At 34.2% G+C, this 22,063-nt stretch overlaps 1 long non-coding RNA gene across 1 annotated transcript; it reads right to left on the reverse strand.

Moving 5' to 3' along the window:
* Positions 1-18,609: 18,609 nt before the first annotated feature.
* Positions 18,610-20,317, reverse strand: LOC149707782 (uncharacterized). The gene is made up of 2 exons (XR_016380570.1): positions 20,050-20,317; positions 18,610-19,947 (listed from the first exon to the last, which is right to left on the reverse strand). It is a non-coding gene; the product is annotated as an uncharacterized LOC149707782 (long non-coding RNA).
* Between the last annotated feature and the right edge of the window lie 1,746 nt (positions 20,318-22,063).

A 22,063-nucleotide genomic window follows, 5' to 3' on the forward strand; every position in this document is an offset into this window, starting at 1 on the left:
TAGTTTAACGTTACCGCGACCTTCACCCAAAATAAACATCCTGTCCAATTTGTCCTGGTTGGAATAGGTTGGCATTTTGCTAGGAAACGAGACTAACTACTGTAATTCTACTACTTAGCTCCTACACTGAAGACCCTGTATATCAAAAGGGACCGGAAGTACCTCAAAGTTGAGTTTTCAAAGATTGCCAGATTGAGCAGGTCATGGGATTTTAAGGGATGAAGGTCGCTTTAACGTTCAACAAGTGACACCGCGGTATGTTTTTGGTGCTCCAATGTCCTCACCCGATAGGTCCAAACAATTACCATCCTGGTTTTTCGGCTCAGCGTTGCGGTATTGCCGGTTCCATTAGAAATACAAGGTCTGTAGTGTTACAATTGTAACAATACTCCTGTTAAACAGGCACACATACTGTACCCCCTCCCCCCAAAAAACTTTTAAATTTCGCGCCTTTTCAATAGCTCTCTTTTCAATATGGGAAAAATGATTTTAAATGACAATTTTTTAAGTGTAAGAATTAAACAGGAAAATGGAGGCTGAGTGAAAGATAAGTGTAGTTTTAATTATAATTTGTTAGTTTAATTATAAGGTATCCATGAATTTACCAAAAACATTCGTGTTTTGGGTTAATTTCACATTAATTATACTTGATTAAGTTTAATTTAATGGTTTATCTAGTGTGCATGGAATTTTTTACCCTAATTGGAACGTTTTGTGCAGTTTAACATTTTTTCCACAGTCATTATTTTAGCCTAAACTTTTGAATTTCGCGCCAACATAGTTGAAATTAACTGAAGTGTGAAATAGAAAACATTGGGATTTACCAACGGCTTGGGTAGTTTTAATCTTAGTTAAACAGTTTATTTAAAAGTTATTTGAGCTTTAATCCAAAAAATGAATATTTTTGGTTTAATTTCACGTTAATTATATTTAATTGATTTAAAATTAACGTAGGATTGTGTTTCGGCAGTGTACATTTAGGTTATAAATGACTTTTAATATATACTTAACCTTAATTGCAATTTTTAGTGGGTTTTGAATCTTATTTTACCTTAAACTTTCGAATTTTGCGCCTATTAATGTACTTTAAAGATAATTTAAATTAACTAAGTATGAGATAGAAAACATTGGGCTATATAACAGCTTGTGCAGTTTTAATCTTAATTAAATATTTTATTTCAAAGTTACTCGAGTTCTAATCCAAATATGTTTATTTCATGTTTAAATTCACGTTAATTATACTTAATTAAGTTGAAATTAATGAAGGATTGAGGTTGGGCAGTGTTGATTTAGCTTATAAAACGAGTTTCAAATCACCTTAATTGTATAGTTTAGAAGAGTTTTTCATTCTTGCGAACACAATGTGTTAAATTTTTATCATACCGCGTGCTAAATTTGCGGTAACATAAAGATCATCTATAACATATGTTATTGAATGGTGTGATTCTATAGTTTAGCAACTTTGGCTTCAATAACAGTAATTAAATTAAATACCTAAACAATTCATAGCAATTTAGACAAATAAACAAACGGCAATGTGAACTGTGGAGATAGCGAACAACGTAACCCTCCGTTGCTGACGTGGTTACGTTGGAAAAATCTGCGCTGATGTAAACATGGAAATTATTTGACTAATTAAATTACATAACGACACTGTACTCCTGGATTAATCAGCACCACTGTTACTTATATTTTTGAATTAACAAAATCCACTGTTGGTAACAAATAGTTAAACTGCGCTAACTTAAACACCACGCCTCTTTTAACTGCCGTAGGGAAAACATATTAAACTTTTTGTCATCTTACCAGTAGTATTTTGAAGTTTTCGATCTTTTCACAGGGTGAAAAGCACTATCTTTATTTCAACACATTAATAATTTGAATAGGTATGCATTTATTACATCAAATTGGAAGCGCACACGGTAAATACAGCATAAAAAACCTAGGGTTAACCCGGTTAGGAGGCTATGTTTCTAGCATAAAATTGAGCAGACTATATACAGGATTCCAAAACAAATGAGAGCCGGAAATCAGCCTTTTTAATAATCTTTAATGAGGAAAGACACTATATGAGACTATAATTACATAGAATAAATAAAATAGAGTAATGGCAGCCCTCTGCCTTCGACTGTATTAAGCTCTATGGGGAAATAACATGGTGTGCCATTAGTCAATACAACTTAAGCCTTGGCCGTAAAGAACGTCGAAAAACTAACTTCAAAAGATATTAATCAAAAATGTCTTGATTAGAATCAAGACCTAAAAAGTATCGATAAGACTGAGGTTATCACTTGTCTGAAGGATCAGATATTAATTTTTCTTTTTAATTGAAACTTAAATGCATGCTTAAGGGCAAAGTGCATGGAGAAAGGGGCTGTTTAAATCCGATCTGGCGCCTACTGAATTTGAAATTTGCAGCCTGACTTCTTTTTATCCTAAATTTTGGACCTTTCTTCATAACCTGATATTGTTTTCGTTTAATTCGGTTAATTGTGTAGTTAATTACTGATTAATTGGCAAAACATGTTTTTTGTTATGTTTTTCCTGTGTAGCTCCTAGAGAAACGTCTTCAGGTCTAAAAATTTTTTTTGCATTACAAATACTAAAACTATATATAGTACCTAAAATAATTTTCAAATTAATTACTCCAAAACTTAATTAATTATCTAATAAAAACCATAAAACTTCTAATTGAAAATATGGTTTTTGTATTTCCTGTCCAGCACAGGAAGTTTCCCGTTTAAGCCTTCAATCTTGGTTTTTCCTAATAGTAAATACCTTTCTTTGGTACCTAAATATAATTTCAAAAAACTCAAATCGGAAGATAATTTGATATTAATTAAAAACTAAATATCAAGTTTTCCTATGTATCTCATAGAAAAATATAATTAGACATAAAGTTATTTTTTAGGTTGGTAGAGCATAATTAGACCGAGAACCTAAAATAAAATTGGAAGTCGTAAGTCTCAAACATAATTAGTTATATAAATAAAACCGCTTTGGGCCGCTAAAAGTGTGAAACCAATAGATGGCAGCTTAGACGCTTTTTTTTATAAAACTTGGAAAAATAGGGTGAAGATCCCTACAAAAACTACAATGGAGGGGGCTGGTTAAGGGGGGGGGCTGTCATAAATACCCTTGTGCCCTGGTCATACGAGGGCGAGCAAGCATATTTACAAGGGAAAGTTATTTTTGGCCTGGGGGCCAAAGGAAGGACGAAAACTAGTTCAAGGGTGTGAGTATACTGCAGTGTAACTATGGAAAATGAAACAGAAGAGTGAAAGTTGGAGTATAGATGATAAACTATTGAAAGGGCGACTTAGTACCTATTGAGTCAATTCCGTTGAACACTGACGCGAAGAAGACTGCTTCAATAAAAAAAAAGACATTTGAGAGAAAAATACCCTAAAAAAGGTAATCTAAGTTCTCGTATTGAGTCTAGCTATTTAACGGAAAGTGTTACAAGTAGCTGTTCAACCCCCCTTTCCCTCCTAACTCACATTGGAACCCGTCCATTTGAAGAGACAAACCAAAATGAAACTCGGAAGATGCCTATTTTTGAACTGTACTCTGAATCTGTTTGAATTTTCTGCATGGGCTATTCTATAGATCTCTAAGATCTACAAAATAAATAGATAGATAAATAGAGGAGTTTATTCCTGAACGTCCTGTAAATAAAATTAAACTTAATCGAGATAAACCTTTAAATTAAACTTAATCGAGATAAACCTTTAAATTAAACTTAATCGAGATAAACCTTTAAATTAAACTTAATCGAGAAAAACCTTTAAATTAAACTTAATCCTTATAAACCATTAAATTAAACTTAATCGAGATAAACCTTCAAACTAAACTTAATCGAGATAAGCCTTTAAACCAAACTTAAACGAGATAAGCCTTTAAACCAAACTTAATCGAGATAAGCCTTTAAACTAAACTTAATCGAGATAAGCCTTTAAACTAGGACTGTTCACGAGCTCGAGCCAGCTCGGGCTCGTGACGAGCGAGCCGAGTTCGAGCCGAGCCGAGCCGCCACTTTTGCGGCTCGATTAATTAACGAGCGAGCTTTTTTATGGTCGAGCCGAGCCGAGCCGATAGGCATCGAGCCGAGCCGACTCGCGAGCCGGCTCGCGAGCTTAGTCATTGATATAGTGCTTTCCTTTTAGTCTTTATTCTCTCCACCAATAGCGTTCCGTTGTATCTTTACATGAAATAAAGCGTGGGAAAAATCTCTCGTCTCTAACCTTGAGCATATTTTAAAGAGCGGGTTTTACTGAACCACTACATTCCTAAACATGGGATGGCATTTATAGTCATTCTCAAGTTTGACGTTAGTAGTAGCAATTTTTTTTAATCATGTATATGTTAATCGAGCCAGCTCGGCTCGGCTCGATCATTTTCGAGCCGAGCCGAGCTAGAGCCGAGCCAAGACCCAGCTCGGCTCGAGTCGAGCCGAGCCGCCGTTTTTTTGACTCGAGCCGAGCCGAGCTTTTAAAAAGCTCGCTCAGCTCGGCTCGTGAGCAGTCCTACTTTAAACGTAAGTAAAATTAAGGTGAAATTAACCCAAAACACGATTTTTTTGGTTAAATTCATGGATACCTTATTTAATTAAAATTAAAACTACACTTATCTTTCACCATGTCTCAATTTTCCTATTTAATCTTTACAATTAAAGGAGCACCCATTTCAAGTCCATACCCATTTCAAGTCCATATTTAGACCCATTTCTAGTCCATATTTAGACCCATTTCAAGTCCATATTTAGACCCATTACAAGTCGTCGATATTTGGACCCATTTCAAGTCGATATTTAGACCCACTTTAAGTCGATATTTAGACCCATTTTAAGTCGATATTTAGACCCATTTTAAGTCGATATTTAGACCCATTTCAAGTCGATATTTAGACCCATTTCAAGTCAATATTTAGACCCATTTCAAGTCCATATTTAGACCCATTTCAAGTCCATATTTAGACCCATTTCAAGTCCATATTTAGACCCATTTCAAGTCCATATTTAGACCCATTTCAAGTCGTCGATATTTAGACCCATTTCAAGTCGTTATTTAGACCCATTTCAAGTCGATATTTAGACCCATTTCAAGTCCATATTTAGACCCATTTCAAGTCCATATTTAGACCCATTTCAAGTCCATATTTAGACCCATTTCAAGTCCATATTTAGACCCATTTCAAGTCCATATTTAGACCCATTTCAAGTCGTCGATGTTTGGACCCATTTCAAGTCGTCGATATTTGGACCCATTTTAAGTCGATATTTAGACCCATTTTAAGTCGATATTTAGACCCATTTCAAGTCGTCGATATTTAGACCCATTTCAAGTCCATATTTACCCCCATTTCATGTCCATATTTACCCTCTTTTCAAGTCCATATTTACCCCCATTTCATGTCCATATTTACCCCCATTTCATGTCCATATTTAACCCCTTTTCAAGTCCATATTTACCCCCATTTCATGTCCATATTTACCCCTATTTCATGTCCATATTTACCCCTATTTCATGTCCATATTTACTCCCATTTCATGTCCCAATTTACACCCATTTCATGTCCCAATTTACACCCATTTCATGTCCCAATTTACACCCATTTCATGTCCCAATTTAAAACCCCTATTAATCTCATATCAAACCCCTGTTCACCCCATTTCAGGACCATGCGCCTGATTTACAGGAATATTTATAGTCTTGTTCAGTGGGACTTCACTACCTTTCCAATTGTGTTTGTACACGTTGAAGGCTCTCTTATTATATCAATCCTGTCTGAACACGATTTTAAGTAAAAAAGTTAATGCCGTTAAAATTATCCAAATGAACTCTTTTGGGCAACAACTAATGTAATGGAGTCAGATTGGTTTTAATAATGAGCATGTTTTACTTTTTAAAACATCACTTAAAAACCTTTCTGAGATCTGAATAAACAATTTTTTAAAAATACATGCTTATTGGAAAATATTTCATGGCATAAGAATTTTATTTTTATTTTACAAACCGAGATTAATATTAGGTCATTACTAATCAACTCGGGCCTTTTCCAAAAAATCGTTTATTTTTCAAGGTCCCTCAACAAAAAACGTTGAAAATATTGCTTGTTTTATAGGTCTGTTGGGTAAGGCATATGTTAGTTAGGTTACGTGTCATTGAGACACAAATTTCAAGCATTGTACCTCTTAATAGTAGACGTATTAATCCTATAAATGTTATAAATTTAATAAAAAAAAAGTTCAATAATAACAAACGTTTTATCGTTGACAGCGTTTATAAGTAAAAATATTTGCTTTTAATAATATGTGGTTTTCCATAGGCACTATATTACGTTAGAAAATTATTTTTGGGAACTCATTCTATGTTCAAACTTCGTTTAAGTTCGTTAGTTTTACGTAATTTGACTTTAAATAAGCGAATCGCTTTATAACGGTGCATTTCTGCGATTTAAAAATATTTCATTCTTCTAAACTATAAATTTTGCTTAATGTTTTACAAAATAGATGGGATTATTGCTCATTTTACATAACCACTCAAGTTAATCAGATGTTAACGGGCGAAGATAGAATTTTAATTTAAGCCAAGATGTTTGTCCCATTAGACCAAATCCAAAACCGCCAAATTGCGGTAGTTTTCAGCCGAATTGGAATTCGGTCGTAAGGCAGGCAAGCGGTTAATTACCATAGTACAATTAACTTGAAATGGGTCAATAGGGCCTTAAAACGGGGGAAATAGGGTCTTTAAATGGGTAAACAGGTCTTTAAATGGGTAAACAGGGACTTGTAATGGTGTATTGACCGGTTTGTTTTACACCATAAACGTGGTGCTAAATATGGAAAAAATAAATATTTAACAACCATTTCACTTCACTTGGTTTAATAATGTGACAGAGGTAGCGTACTTTTTCCATACTTTTAACACCATTAAACTAAGTAATATTAGAAGTTCAACAGATTGCCTAACAAAGATGTTAAAAACCACTGTAAATGGTGCATAAATGCCTAATATTTCCTTAATACTTGCAAATAATATTAGCAAATGGCGTGAATTGATCATAAAAATGGGGTTAAAGTACACCCTAAATGATGTCTTTTTTGGCACCGGAAAAAACAGCATATATGGTGTTTGAATGCACCGTTATATTTTAGAGTCCAAATGTATGACGGTGAAGCAAACATGATTATTCAAAATTTAATTACATTAAGACTGATGTGACAGATATTATAAAAACAGTCTTGGTTTGGACCAAGGCCGAAAAAACAAACGATATGTTTGAGGTTTATCAATTGGCTGAAGTTCAGATATTGAAATTTTTTTCTAGTTATTTTTATCCACTCAATCCTTAATCAATATTTAATTCAATCAACTGATTTTACTGTTAATCGATCTAGTCCCTCTAAATTAATTGAAAAAATTACATATCTACGCTTTTTCAAGAAAAATTACATTTTCCGAAAACATTTTATCATGAAATTAATTATTTTGAAGGGATTTCGTGTCGAGGCTCACTAACTTGTAAGCACCTTGACCAACATAGTTTTAATTGTTGCTGGCTTGACAAATTTTCAAGTTTGCACCAAAAGAAGTTTAAATCTGTTTTAAGTTGTTGATAAGACTGTCGTTTACAGTGAATGTCGTCTACTTAAGACAAAGCAACAAAGTTTATCCTGCGTGGTTAAGGGTAAAGATCACATAAACAGAAATACTTCTCAGTACCAATGACTTGTTATATTCATTTCCCGCGGAGATAATGTGGTTAAACACATCATTCATTACTAGTTATGCCAAGAACCCCCTCCCTTCCTCTATTTTCCCAATATATTGCATTTTATAATCACCAGTGGTTCCAGTGTATGGGTCATCTGAGTCGTCGCAACACACAAAATTATATTACCATATAGATCGAAACCTTTTCACATTAGTAAACGGTACATGACACTCCGGACTTGCCCGCCAACCTTATTAACCTAGCACTATAAAACATTCGTGTACATGAATGGTTATGGTTATGGCTTGACACTCGCTAGCGCCCGAACGACCGACCGATCACTCAGTGTAATCGGTGTACAGTACATTTAGCCCAGGACTTTTAGGGTTTGACCTAGAACATTTGAACATAAAGATGAAAATTGGTACATGTGTTGTTTTTGACCCTACAAAAAATATACTAAAAGTCCCCTGCTGTAGAGCGCGAGCTTTCGCCGCCATCTTGGAAAATGGCCGCCGGGAATGCCAGCTACAATGTATTCCACGTTCTTCTTCAAAAATTATGAAAATTGGTACACTTTATGATTGTAACCACATGAACATCATGGCCAAATTTTACAGCTCTGTCTTCAATAGTTGGTCGCCATATTGGAAAATGGCCGCCGTAAATGCTAGGTACAGTATATTTCACCATGTTGTTGGAAAATTATGAAAATTGATAGGTATTACGATCAGAGCTGTGTGAACCACATAGTAAAATATTGAAGCCATTAATCAGATAGTTTGGCCGCCATGTTGGAAAATGGCCGCCATCAATGTCATATAGATACAGAATATGGTTCAAAAATTATTAAAATTGGTAATAAATATGTTGTAGACCGTCTTAACATCATACTTGAATATTGAAGACGTGCTACTGATACTTTGGGCGCCATCTTCGAAAATGACTGCTGGAAATGCTAAATATATTTCAAATATATAAATCTGTTTGAAATTCCTTTTTTGAATGGATGATTTTCATTAACGTAATAAACCACAAAAAATGGATATCTTGAAGTCGAAATTATCGACACAATCTTTAAAAATGGCCACATGAAAATCATTGCCCTAAATTCTGAAAGAAAGAAAAGTTATTCTAAGCTGTTATTCTCAACATGTTGATTAGAGAATATGATGGGGTTTATACATTCTAGTGTTGTTTAAGATTAGAATTTAGACAAATCTCTAGCATTTCATACATATTCATCATCATCCTGAAGATTTTTCATAATAATTGCATGTCAGAACCCTTGATTAGGCGCTACAAGTAGCTGGGGGCCATATCAGCGCCCCTCCCCATCATATTCCAAATTTAACCTGCGGAACCGCCGTCATGGCACATGGTATCGGCCAGTGGGACCGACAAACGCCTCTTGAGCAGGTGACAGAAGCTGGACACCGTCAGCGGCGAGCCCAGTCAGGAGGTGGTCGGTGACAGGGAAGGATTAAGGCAGCAGAAGACTCGAGGGGACGGAGGAGTTCTGTCCATGCACAACAGTGCCATACGGCAAAAACCAATAGTGTATCCGCGTCCCCTAGAGGGTTGCCAATGGAAACACCTGGGCGGGGGCGAAACGGCCCAGCAAAACCTTCACGGAATGGGGCATGGAACGGTCTGAACCAAGGGCGAAGCCAAGGAACTCCCGAACCGTCACACCGAACTCGGGCCCCCTCCGCCACGATAAGTCCTTTGAGTTAAAAAGGTTAAGAGAACACTTCTTTCATTTACGTGCTGTAACTGGGTGTGGTTATGATAAGGCGTGGTTTAAAGTAATGACAGATAATCAACATCTTACAAATTTGTTGCGCTTTTTTAATGACCATATTGCATCTAGGGAAGCCATAGCTGCTGCCGAAGAGAGATTTTTTTTCGCTTTTTTTAGGGTGATAATTGACACGTCACGCTTCAACTATGTAGATATTACACTTATAATGGAACCGTTGCCACATATACTGTTAAGTCCTCATTTGATCTCGCTAAGCTTCATCCAACAACCGACACCGCAAAACTACATTTTTTCCGAGCGTATCTTCAAGTCCAAAATAGCTAGGAAACATCTTGTATAAAGAACTGTGAATGTAGACGATCTGGATTAGCTTCAGGGTTGTTTGATTTAAATCAGTTTGATTTAAATCACTGATTTAAATCATGATTTAAATCAAGCGATTTTTTTAAAAAAATCATTTGATTAAAATCAAGAATATATTTTTATTTTTAAAAAATGTTTTCTAAGATTCCAAGAAGTAGTTTAAGAAACTCGAGAAGAAACTTAACTAGAAGAGACCTTAAATTAAAAATAATCATGGTTTTGGTATATTTCACTGTAAGTTTTTCCCAGAACTCCAGTTTGTCTTGCTGGAAAGGCTAGGAAATGAAATAGCAGTCAAGCTAGTCTTTTTATGCAAGCATTTGAATAGTAATAATATCCAATAGCTACTTAAATGTCATGATTATTTTGCTTTTGGTTAATTTTGACTCAAAAGTTTTCATGTTGGTAATTTACTATCTATTAGTTCAATAAAAATCAAAAAAATCAAATAAATCAATTAAAATCAAAAAAAAATTGATTTAAATCAAAAAAAATCGATTTTTTTGATTTTTTTGAAAAAATTAAAAAAATCAACAACCCTGATTAGCTTGCTGAGCAATGTGTGGTCATTGTTAAGGTATTAGCCGTAATAAAAAATCTTCAGGATGACGAGAAATAGGAACGAAATGTTAAAAATGTGTCTTAAATCTAATCATTAACGACACTAGAATGTATATACCCCATATAAAACGGTTTTTTCTAACCAAAATTCGAGTAATATGGCTTTCCTTTTCTTTTTTCCAGATTTTAGGATAGTAATATTTCAGGGACCATTTTTGAAGATGGGTCAATAATTTAGACTCGAAAATAGTTATTTTTATGGCGTTTTATACGTTCATAAAAATCATCTACTCAATAAAAAATATCGAAAAAATTTATATATCGGTAATATATTTGGCACTTCGAGCAGTCATTTTCGAAGATGGCGCCCAAACTATCAGGAGCACGTCTTCAATATTCAAGTATGATGTTTAGACGGTCTTCAACATAATAATTACCAATTTTCATAATTTTTGAACCATATTCTTTGTCTAAATGGCATTGATGGCGGCCATTTTCCAACATGGCGGCCAAACTATCTGACTAATGGCTTCAATATTTTACTATGAGATTGACACAGCTCTGATTATAATACCTATCAATTTTCATAATTTTCCAACAAAATGGTGAAACATACTGTACCTAGCATTCACGGCGGCCATTTTACAATATGGCGACCAAACTATTGAACACAGAGTTATAAACTTTTGCCATGATGTTCATGTGGTTCCAATCATGATGTGTACCAATTTTCATCAGTTTTGAAGAAGAACGTGGAATACATTGTAGCTGTAATTCCCGGCGGCCATTTTCCAAGATGGCGGCGAAAGCTCGCGCTCTACAGCAGGGGACTTTTAGTATATTTTTTGTTGGGTCGAAAACAACACATGTACCAATTTTCATCTTTATGTTCAAATGTTCTAGGTCAAGCCCTTTTTTGGCCTATCTGTCCTGGCCTAATTTGTAAGTGAGTTTGGAAATTACATACAGAGAAACTAAAACACGGGTGTGATCCCGCCATTGGGGTGTTTTCTCTCTTTCATTTTCGCGCTCGCTTAGAAGCACCGCTATAGGCAGTGCTAGTTGACTAGCCTCCTGCCCGTAGTGAACTTTGGCACCGTCTGACGATGACCCTTGGTGCGAGGGAGAATACACCCCAATGGTGGCCTCGCCCCTGTGTTTTCCGAAATGACCTTTACACTTGCTAAAATGATTACGCGTAATACGTAACCGGTGTAAAGTAGGGGGTGACGTTTCAAATGAAGACTGAGCTATGACCAAGAAATTCTAAAGTATGGAAATGGAAGTTCCAGTGCAACTTTACCTTCATAGAGGCGACAATAGAATGTAGCGTTTCGATATACGAAATTTAATGTATAAATTCGCGCAACACCCTGGTTTGGCATTAATTAAAAATTTACATTTTCCATTCGAGTTATGCCAAAGTTCGCTTGCTCTTTTTAGACATCCAGTAGAACATTTCAAATATTCAATACTGATCCCTCAACACGTACTCCCTTCAAAATAATTAATTTCATGATAAAATGTTTTCGGAAAATGTAATTGTTCTTGAAAAAGCGTAGATGTGTAATTTTTTCAATTAATTTAGAGTGACTAGATCGATTAACAGTAAAATCAGTTGATTGAATTAAATATTGATTAAGCATTGAGTGGATAAAAATAACTAGAAAAAATTTTCAATATCTGAAACTTAAGTCAATTGATAAACCTCAATCATATCGTTTGTTTTTTCGGCCTTGGTCCAAACCAAGACGGTTTTTTATAATATAGCCATTGGGCTGGAAATCTAAAATCATTGCGGGATATTCGATCGAATGGGATTTTGGTCCATTGGGAATTCGGTTGAAAGGGAAGATACCATTCAAATAACAGTAGTGCATTGCATTTACTTAACCATAAATGCCTTTGGTTCTTCTCTGCTGGAAACCTATGATACGAGATATCCTTTCCTCTGGTATTATTAAAATAGTTATTACATCCAAATACGGCACAATGTAGTCCAGGCATGACGATGGGGTTGAATTGCGATAATTAATTCTGGGTACAATATCCCTTATACTTCAATCATCGTGAGCCCTGGATGAAGCATTAGATTTTTTACAATTTCATTATTTATCTGCGAGAATTACCCGTTGTTACTATATTTCTAAAACATTATTTAAATGTTTAAAGACAATCATTATATTTACCTTGATTTCTTATCTAGTAGTTATAGTTTGTCTGACAATAATTGACACTTTTCGAGTTAAGCCTTTGTAACAGTTTCCTTATTCCTTAATATTTAACATGTAATAATTTCAGTATAGGAATGTAGTATGAACAAACTAAGCAAAACAGTTATTGAATTTAAATATTTACCTTGTTTCCAAATCTAGTTTAATTAAGATCAGTTAAGATTATTTAAGAAAGCCAAGTCCGAAGCCCGGCTACCCGAGAAAAAATACACAACAACACAGGGTAGGATCGTAGGAATGCGAAAAAGTTCGAGCCTTCGACTCCGACGTTCTAAAAAATTGTACGCGTCAGTCGTCGCGCCTTGTTTCTTTTCTAGAGACATTCAGTGACGCCACTCGTAGGGAATAAGTGTGTCTTCCCCCTTGATCTCGTCATTTTGAAAACTGGGTCACGGAGACCCCCTATATAAGCGAACCTTATAATGCGAAGAATTATTTTACGAACCTTGGGCCGACCGTAGTCTCGTTCTCTCATGCTTTATCTCTCGCAGACCGGCGAGGCACGGCAGACGACGGTTCAACGACGATGTATTTTTAATGGAGTTAAAAGACTCTATGTAGGCAAACAATCTATTCCCACGATAAGGATTTGAAAAGCTATAACCATAATTTAACAAAAATGCTCCATTTTAAAGAATGCCAATTTATTATTTGAACATGGACTTGGATATATATTTATAAATTAGAATTCTTCATTTCCTTTCCAGATTTTCAAAGTTTGCCAACTCAAAGTTGAATTGTCAAGTTTTCCAACTCTGGCAAAAAGTTGGGAGGGAAGGCTCACCCCTATCCCCCCATGGCTTCGCCCCTGGCGTGTGCAAATGTAAAATTCTGAAAGTGAATTTTCGATTGGAGCCGTCATTAAATTTGCCGAATATGTTTTTGAATATTGGACTCGAAAACTCAACATTCATTAAATTTCTCTTAATGGAATATAATGTAAAAATATTTTAAGAATGCTAAACGAGGTAGACATTTAGAAAACAAAAATATTTCTGTATCAATTAAAGGCGACTTTATCCATATCAAGACTCTCACCAATATCATACAAATAATTTATAAAAAATACGTCTTGGTTTGGACCAAGGCCGAAAAAACAAACGATATGTGTGAGGTTTATCAATTGGCTGAAGTTCAGATATTGCAATTTTTTTAGTTATTTTTATCCATTTAATCCTTAATCAATATTAAATTCAATCAACTGTTAATCGATCTATTCCCTCTAAATTAATTGAAAAAATTACATATCTACGCTTTTTCAAGAACAATTACATTTTCCGAAAACATTTTATCATGAAATTAATTATTTTGAAGGGAGTACGTGTTGAGATATCAATATTGAAAATTTGAAATACTGTGTCTAAAAAGACCAAGCGAACTTTGACATAATTCGAAAGGAAAATGTAAATATTTTATACCAGGGTGTTGCACGAATTCATACATTTAATTTCGTATAACGAAATGCTACATTTCTAATGTCGCGACTATGAAAGAAAGGTTGCACAGCAATTTCCCTCTTCGTACTTTAGACTTTCTTGGGGTGGGGGTTAAGTTAAGTGTGACCTTCTTTGTTTAACTGGTAATGATGGAAATGAATATAACAAGCCATTGGTACTGAAACGTATTTATTTTTATGTAATCTTTACCTATACCTTTGGTTATATTTATACCGATATCATAATTTTCCAGTGCTACAGATAGCTACCTACTAACAAACACCACACAGGATAAACGATGTTGCTTTGTCTTAAGTATACGGCATTCGTTTATTAACTAGTCTGAACAAAATAAATTTAAATTACCATATTTTTTTAACATCAGTCTTCTTAGCAACTTACCGATTTAAGTTTTTTTTTGATGCAAACTTGAAAATTTGTCAAGCCAGCAACAATTAAAACTATGTCCGTCAAGGTGCTTACACGAAATCCCTTCAAAATAATTAATTTCATGATAAAATGTTTTCGGAAAATGTAATTGTTCTTGAAAAAGCGTAGATATGTAATTTTTTCAATTAATTTAGAGGGAATAGATCGATTAACAGTAAAATCAGTTGTTTGAATTTAATATTAAATGGATAAAAATAACTAAAAAAATTGCAATATCTGAACTTCAGCCAATTGATAAACCTCACACATATCGTTTGTTTTTTCGGCCTTGGTCCAAACCAAGACGTTTTTTTTATAATATCTGTTACTTCAGTCTTAATGTAATTAAATTTTGAATAAATATGTTTGCTTTACCGTCATACATTTGGGGTTGATCTATATCTAATTGCTTAAAGAAGTACTTAAGTATCGTTAATTACATTTAACTTATATCCAATAACATTGATTTCGATAAGCATATAATGATGCACTTTATTTATGAAAGAAGCTTAAAAACGACGGTATTTGAAATATGGAAGAAAAATATTTGTTTCGTACACTGTATACATATACAGTGGTGTCGAGATCAGACCAACAGCTTCCTTTATGTACAACCCCCAGTACTCCAACGGGTGAAGCCATACTAAATTATACAGGGTGTAAATAAATGTTTAGAATTCATGTTTTATTGTGTGTAAGTGACAACGAGTGACAAGGTACAGAAAGAATACTGGAGAATGCAACAAAATATTTTAAAGCACTGTCCTACGATTAGTCTTAGAACGTGGGCCTCAAATTGCAACCTCTTAACTGTTTGGTAAACACCTCAACGTAAATATTCGACGTTTCTACCATTGTGGTTTAGGCACTCTTCCAGACGACTGTCCATGTCTTGCAATACATTTGCAAGCAGTAAACTCATGACGCATGGTAAGACTAATGGTATTGCCGTCTTACAAAATCCTCGACCGTTAAGGCTTGATGTAGGGGGGTATGATAATGCCGGTAGTGATGCCCTTGTAAACTGGCACAAACAGTAGAATGGCTTAGTGCAACTTCTTGTTCCACCGCTCTTATTAGCATGAATTGGCTTCAAAACGTGCTACGAAGTCAAAATCTCTATTCTCATTACAGACTATACAGTCTCTTCTACGTTCACGATCTTGCACTACCGAAATCACGAAGGTGCTCGCCAATGTCGGAAAAGGTGCTTCGCACCGGATGTTGTCGGTGTGGAAACCGTTTGGCATAAAGCACTGCCTTTAGTTTAACGTTACTGCGACCTTCACCCAAAATAAACATCCTGTCCAATTTGTCCTGGTTGGAATAGGTTGGCATTTTGCTAGGAAACGAGACTAACTACTGTAATTCTACTACTTAGCTCCTACACTGAAGACCCTGTATATCAAAAGGGACCGGAAGTACCTCAAAGTTGAGTTTTCAAAGATTGCCAGATTGAGCAGGTCATGGGATTTTAAGGGATGAAGGTCGCTTTAACGTTCAACAAGTGACACCGCGGTATGTTTCTGGTGCTCCAATGTCCTCACCCGATAGGTCCAAACAATTACCATCCTGGTTTTTCGGCTCAGCGTTGCGGTATTGCCGGTTCCATTAGAAATACAAGGTCTGTAGTGTTACAATTGTAACAATACTCCTGTTAAACAGGCACACATACTGTACCCCCTCCCCCAAAAAAACTTTTAAATTTCGCGCCTTTTCAATAGCTCTCTTTTCAATATGGGAAAAATGATTTTAAATGACAATTTTTTAAGTGTAAGAATTAAACAGGAAAATGGAGGCTGAGTGAAAGATAAGTGTAGTTTTAATTATAATTTGTTAGTTTAATTATAAGGTATCCATGAATTTACCAAAAACATTCGTGTTTTGGGTTAATTTCACATTAATTATACTTGATTAAGTTTAATTTAATGGTTTATCTAGTGTGGATGGAATTTTTTACCCTAATTGGAACGTTTTGTGCAGTTTAACATTTTTTCCACAGTCATTATTTTAGCCTAAACTTTTGAATTTCGCGCCAACATAGTTGAAATTAACTGAAGTGTGAAATAGAAAACATTGGGATTTACCAACGGCTTGGGTAGTTTTAATCTTAGTTAAACAGTTTATTTAAAAGTTATTTGAGCTTTAATCCAAAAAATGAATATTTTTGGTTTAATTTCACGTTAATTATATTTAATTGATTTAAAATTAACGTAGGATTGTGTTTCGGCAGTGTACATTTAGGTTATAAATGACTTTTAATATATACTTAACCTTAATTGCAATTTTTAGTGGGTTTTGAATCTTATTTTACCTTAAACTTTCGAATTTTGCGCCTATTAATGTACTTTAAAGATAATTTAAATTAACTAAGTATGAGATAGAAAACATTGGGCTATATAACAGCTTGTGCAGTTTTAATCTTAATTAAATATTTTATTTCAAAGTTACTCGAGTTCTAATCCAAATATGTTTATTTCATGTTTAAATTCACGTTAATTATACTTAATTAAGTTGAAATTAATGAAGGATTGAGGTTGGGCAGTGTTGATTTAGCTTATAAAACGAGTTTCAAATCACCTTAATTGTATAGTTCAGAAGAGTTTTTCATTCTTGCGAACACAATGTGTTAGACTTTTATCATACCGCGTGCTAAATTTGCGGTAACATAAAGATCATCTATAACATATGTTATTGAATGGTGTGATTCTATAGTTTAGCAACTTTGGCTTCAATAACAGTAATTAAATTAAATACCTAAACAATTCATAGCAATTTAGACAAATAAACAAACGGCAATGTGAACTGTGGAGATAGCGAACAACGTAACCCTCCGTTGCTGACGTGGTTACGTTGGAAAAATCTGCGCTGATGTAAACATGGAAATTATTTGACTAATTAAATTACATAACGACACTGTACTCCTGGATTAATCAGCACCACTGTTACTTATATTTTTGAATTAACAAAATCCACTGTTGGTAACAAATAGTTAAACTGCGCTAACTTAAACACCACGCCTCTTTTAACTGCCGTAGGGAAAACATATTAAACTTTTTGTCATCTTACCAGTAGTATTTTGAAGTTTTCGATCTTTTCACAGGGTGAAAAGCACTATCTTTATTTCAACACATTAATAATTTGAATAGGTATGCATTTATTACATCAAATTGGAAGCGCACACGGTAAATACAGCATAAAAAACCTAGGGTTAACCCGGTTAGGAGGCTATGTTTCTAGCATAAAATTGAGCAGACTATATACAGGATTCCAAAACAAATGAGAGCCGGAAATCAGCCTTTTTAATAATCTTTAATGAGGAAAGACACTATATGAGACTATAATTACATAGAATAAATAAAATAGAGTAATGGCAGCCCTCTGCCTTCGACTGTATTAAGCTCTATGGGGAAATAACATGGTGTGCCATTAGTCAATACAACTTAAGCCTTGGCCGAAAAGAACGTCGAAAAACTAACTTCAAAAGATATTAATCAAAAATGTCTTGATTAGAATCAAGACCTAAAAAGTATCGATAAGACTGAGGTTATCACTTGTCTGAAGGATCAGATATTAATTTTTCTTTTTAATTGAAACTTAAATGCATGCTTAAGGGCAAAGTGCATGGAGAAAGGGGCTGTTTAAATCCGATCTGGCGCCTACTGAATTTGAAATTTGCAGCCTGACTTCTTTTTATCCCAAATTTTGGACCTTTCTTCATAACCTGATATTGTTTTCGTTTAATTCGGTTAATTGTGTAGTTAATTACTGATTAATTGGCAAAACATGTTTTTTGTTATGTTTTTCCTGTGTAGCTCCTAGAGAAACGTCTTCAGGTCTAAAATTTTTTTTTGCATTACAAATACTAAAACTATATATAGTACCTAAAATAATTTTCAAATTAATTACTCCAAAACTTAATTAATTATCGAATAAAAACCAATTAATTATCTAATAAAAACCATAAAACTTCTAATTGAAAGTATGGTTTTTGCTTTGCGCCATCTATCGGATGGTGCAAAGGTTTAGTCCGACTATTTTTTACGGCTGGGCGCGCCTTTTTCCCCCATTTTCCCCCCTGTTTTTCCCGTGCGGAATTCAGAAATTTTTAAAAAGTACTCAGTATCACACTTAGGTGGCTCTGCAACGTGAAAGAATTTTATTTATTTATGAAATTATTTTCCTCCTCGACCGGGTTTCGATCCCGCACCATCCACAGAGCTCTCACTCCACGGATTGACGCCTTTACGCTCTCGGCCGTCTAGTCATATTAACAAGCCCGAGTTATGTTGCTTAAACCTAGCATCTCTCTCACGTCGGCAGTCGGCGCGTTCCTCTCGCGTCTTGCTTAGTTGGGGCAGGGAGGAGGGAACTTTGTTCGAGGCGGCGTCGCGGCGAGTGTCTCGTTTCCATGGTAGCGCGCCTATACAATGCCGAGAATTGAAATCTCTTGGCGGGAAATTCGCGAATGGTAGATAGGCAGTTTAAAACGGGTAGCGCTACAATTAAAAAATACGTCGCGTTTTTAGCATTAGAAGGTTTACAAAATAATTTTAGGAATTGTACTCGTCGGAAAGTCTGAAATATAATAAAAACTAAACACATTTTTAAAGTAAGAGATATTTGATTTGTAAACCAAAAGAAATTAATACCGTAGTCTCTGGAGAGTGTATCAGGGAAACCTCTGTAACTAAGCAAGTTTATGATATTACCATCTCTGTAAGTGTTCGAATTAAATAAATAAATATTTATATTGTAAGTTAATTAAATTAACTTGCAAGTGCTTCTAGACAGACACATTTTTGAGGTTAACCATACCTGTACATTTAATTTGGGAATTTAGGTTTTGGGATTAGATAAGCTAAAGTCTAAAAACTTATTTTTTCTCTTTAAGCGCGTTACAATTTTGGACAAACAAAGACGATAATTTGATGTTAAATTTTAGTATTGGCATTCGCAATAAAATCTTTCTATTAACGTTTGATTACTCAAATAATCCTAATAATAAATTTTACGAAGCACAAGCCCTTTCTAAGGTTCTTTTCACTTTTCAGTAACAAATTTTGACAATGAAAAATTATCATTTTAAGTTTAAATTTGCCTAAAAACGATAATGATAATTTATTTAATTAACTCTTAATTGGATTCTTTTCAGTTACATATTTGCCAAAGACAAAATATCGTTTCAAGTTTAAATTTACCTATAAACGTTAATGATAATTTATTTAATAACTTCTTAATTTTAACTAATAAGAGTAATCAATTACTAATCATCACTTATGATCACTAACTTTAAGAAAAAAAAGTTCAATATTATTTTTATAAACGTAATAAAAATAAGCATTGTTAACATGATAATTCAAAACCTAATACTACAACTTCACATTGTAATGAGTTCAGAAACAAATGTACTTGTTTCTCTCACCAGAAGGAAAACAATTATCTAGACATCAAGAAACAATATCAATATCATCATCCCATTCGTAAACGCAACAGTTATTAACCAAATTTCAAAATTTGCAAAAAAAAATATCTTCGAACTCACTTCCTTGCTGATTGCAGACGCTTTTCTATGCCTAGCAGCCTACCGGCGTTTCCCTATTGTAGCGTCATCTACGTACACTACTATTTTAGCAATTTGGAAGAAATAATTATTCATTGTTAACTATCTATTAAATTTAGTTTTTTAATTGTAAATTTTATGTATGAGCAAAACAGTTTAAAATTACTTTGGCATATGTATTAAAATTAGGCCGACATGATGGCGCTAAATAGATACCAGCCTTCATTCCGACTCTCAGAGCATTCCACCCCCAGTTCAAAGAATTCGATTTACATGTATAAGCGCGACTTTTGAAGAAAATTCGAAGGAACCGAAAATTAACATTAAGTTTTATGGGAGGAGGTAGGTATTTTTGCCAGATCCTTTCTTTGACCTATTGATTCAAATGACCTTAAATTGTAGTGAGACGTGTGTTTCAATGTGTTTTATTATACTGAGAAAGATTAAAGAAAGGCCAAACTGATGATATCTTCGGATCTACTGATCCAAATGTCCTGAAATTTCACCCCGAGGTGTGTTACAATCTATTCTATTACATTAAATAGGATAAATATTTGAATAAAAATGAATTTCTAATGTAAAAATTGTAAATTCAGTATTTCTAATGTGAAAATTGTAAATTCAGTATTTCTAATGTGAAAATTGTAAATTCAGTATTTAATCTACAATTCAGTACTTACAACCATTTTCCAAGAAAGAAACCCAGCCCCATCCTTGTCCAAAACAGGCCTTTTAGAGAGTAATAGATTATAAAACCAAGACCTCTTGAACCAATATTCTTAGATTTGTAAACGTGCCGAGGGGCAGGTCTCGCGAAACCTGATCAGTTGAATAACACATATAATGAGAACGTTCTGCGTTCGTTACCAAATGATACTGATAAAAAATTATTGCATTAAAATATAAGGTCTCCCTCGCAAGAAGCTTCAGAATGTCATCGAAAAAGTAGAGTACCGCTGAGAGGAAGCTTTTTTCTTCTTGGACCTGCTTGACAACTAAGTATAATTTAAAACTATATCTCAAGTAAATCCTGTTTTTTTTTACCAACAGTAACTGATATTGTGATACTTTTCCCCCACCCTTTCAGTTAGTTTCTTAACATAGTAACGTTTACTTGGTAGAAACACAAGGGCTTTTCTGAACTTTCCCATTTAGATGTGTTGTAAGCCTTATGGCCTGTAATTTGGTTTAGTTACAGGATTTTTAGTGCCATGTGTAAGCGATATGTTTAATCTTGGAAAGGGCCTGAAAGTACTAAATTTATCATTTTGACAAAACTAATTAATTTGAAAGTTTTTAACCATTTTTAGATATAATAGATAGTAGCACATCTCTCATTAAAGTTTCATTACATTTAGACCATTAGACCTAAATATATTGTGGATTGAATACTGAATTTACAATTTTGGCATTGGACATCATTTATCAACAAGAGGAAAAAAATGATACTTGAACTTCATATCACATTATTTGTGTTTTTGCTTTTGCGCTTCGAGTTGCAAAACTATTGGCCCGGCCCTTGCTGGCAGGCTGGCTGGGTGCCTTTCCGCCCTTTTTCGCGCGCGGAATTAGATTTAAATTTATTAATAGCATTTAGAACCATACTTATGTGGCTTTGCAACGTCAACGTATTTTATTTATTTAAGAAACTATTAAGATTAGTCATTGTAAGTAATTGACTACACTTATTATAAGTTAAAACAACAGATAATTAAATAAATTATTAAGAACGCTTACAGGCAAATTTAAACTTCAAATAATAATTTTGGTTTGTCAAAAATTGTATGTGAAAAGAACCTTACAAACTGCCTGGTCCAATTTATTATTAAGGGTTATTTGAGTAATCAGACGTTAATAGAACGATTTTGTTGCGAATACTAATGCTTATAATTTAATCTACAAATTATCATGTTTGTTTATAAAAAATTGTAACTGAAAATAACCGTTGAAACTGCTTTGTCGAAACTATCATTGAGTTTATCAAACCGCACTAGAA

Source organism: Phalangium opilio, unplaced genomic scaffold (genome assembly GCF_054372755.1).
Source record: "Phalangium opilio isolate 3A_F unplaced genomic scaffold, DU_Popi_V2 ptg000013l_1, whole genome shotgun sequence".
Taxonomy (NCBI): Eukaryota; Metazoa; Arthropoda; class Arachnida; order Opiliones; family Phalangiidae; genus Phalangium; species Phalangium opilio.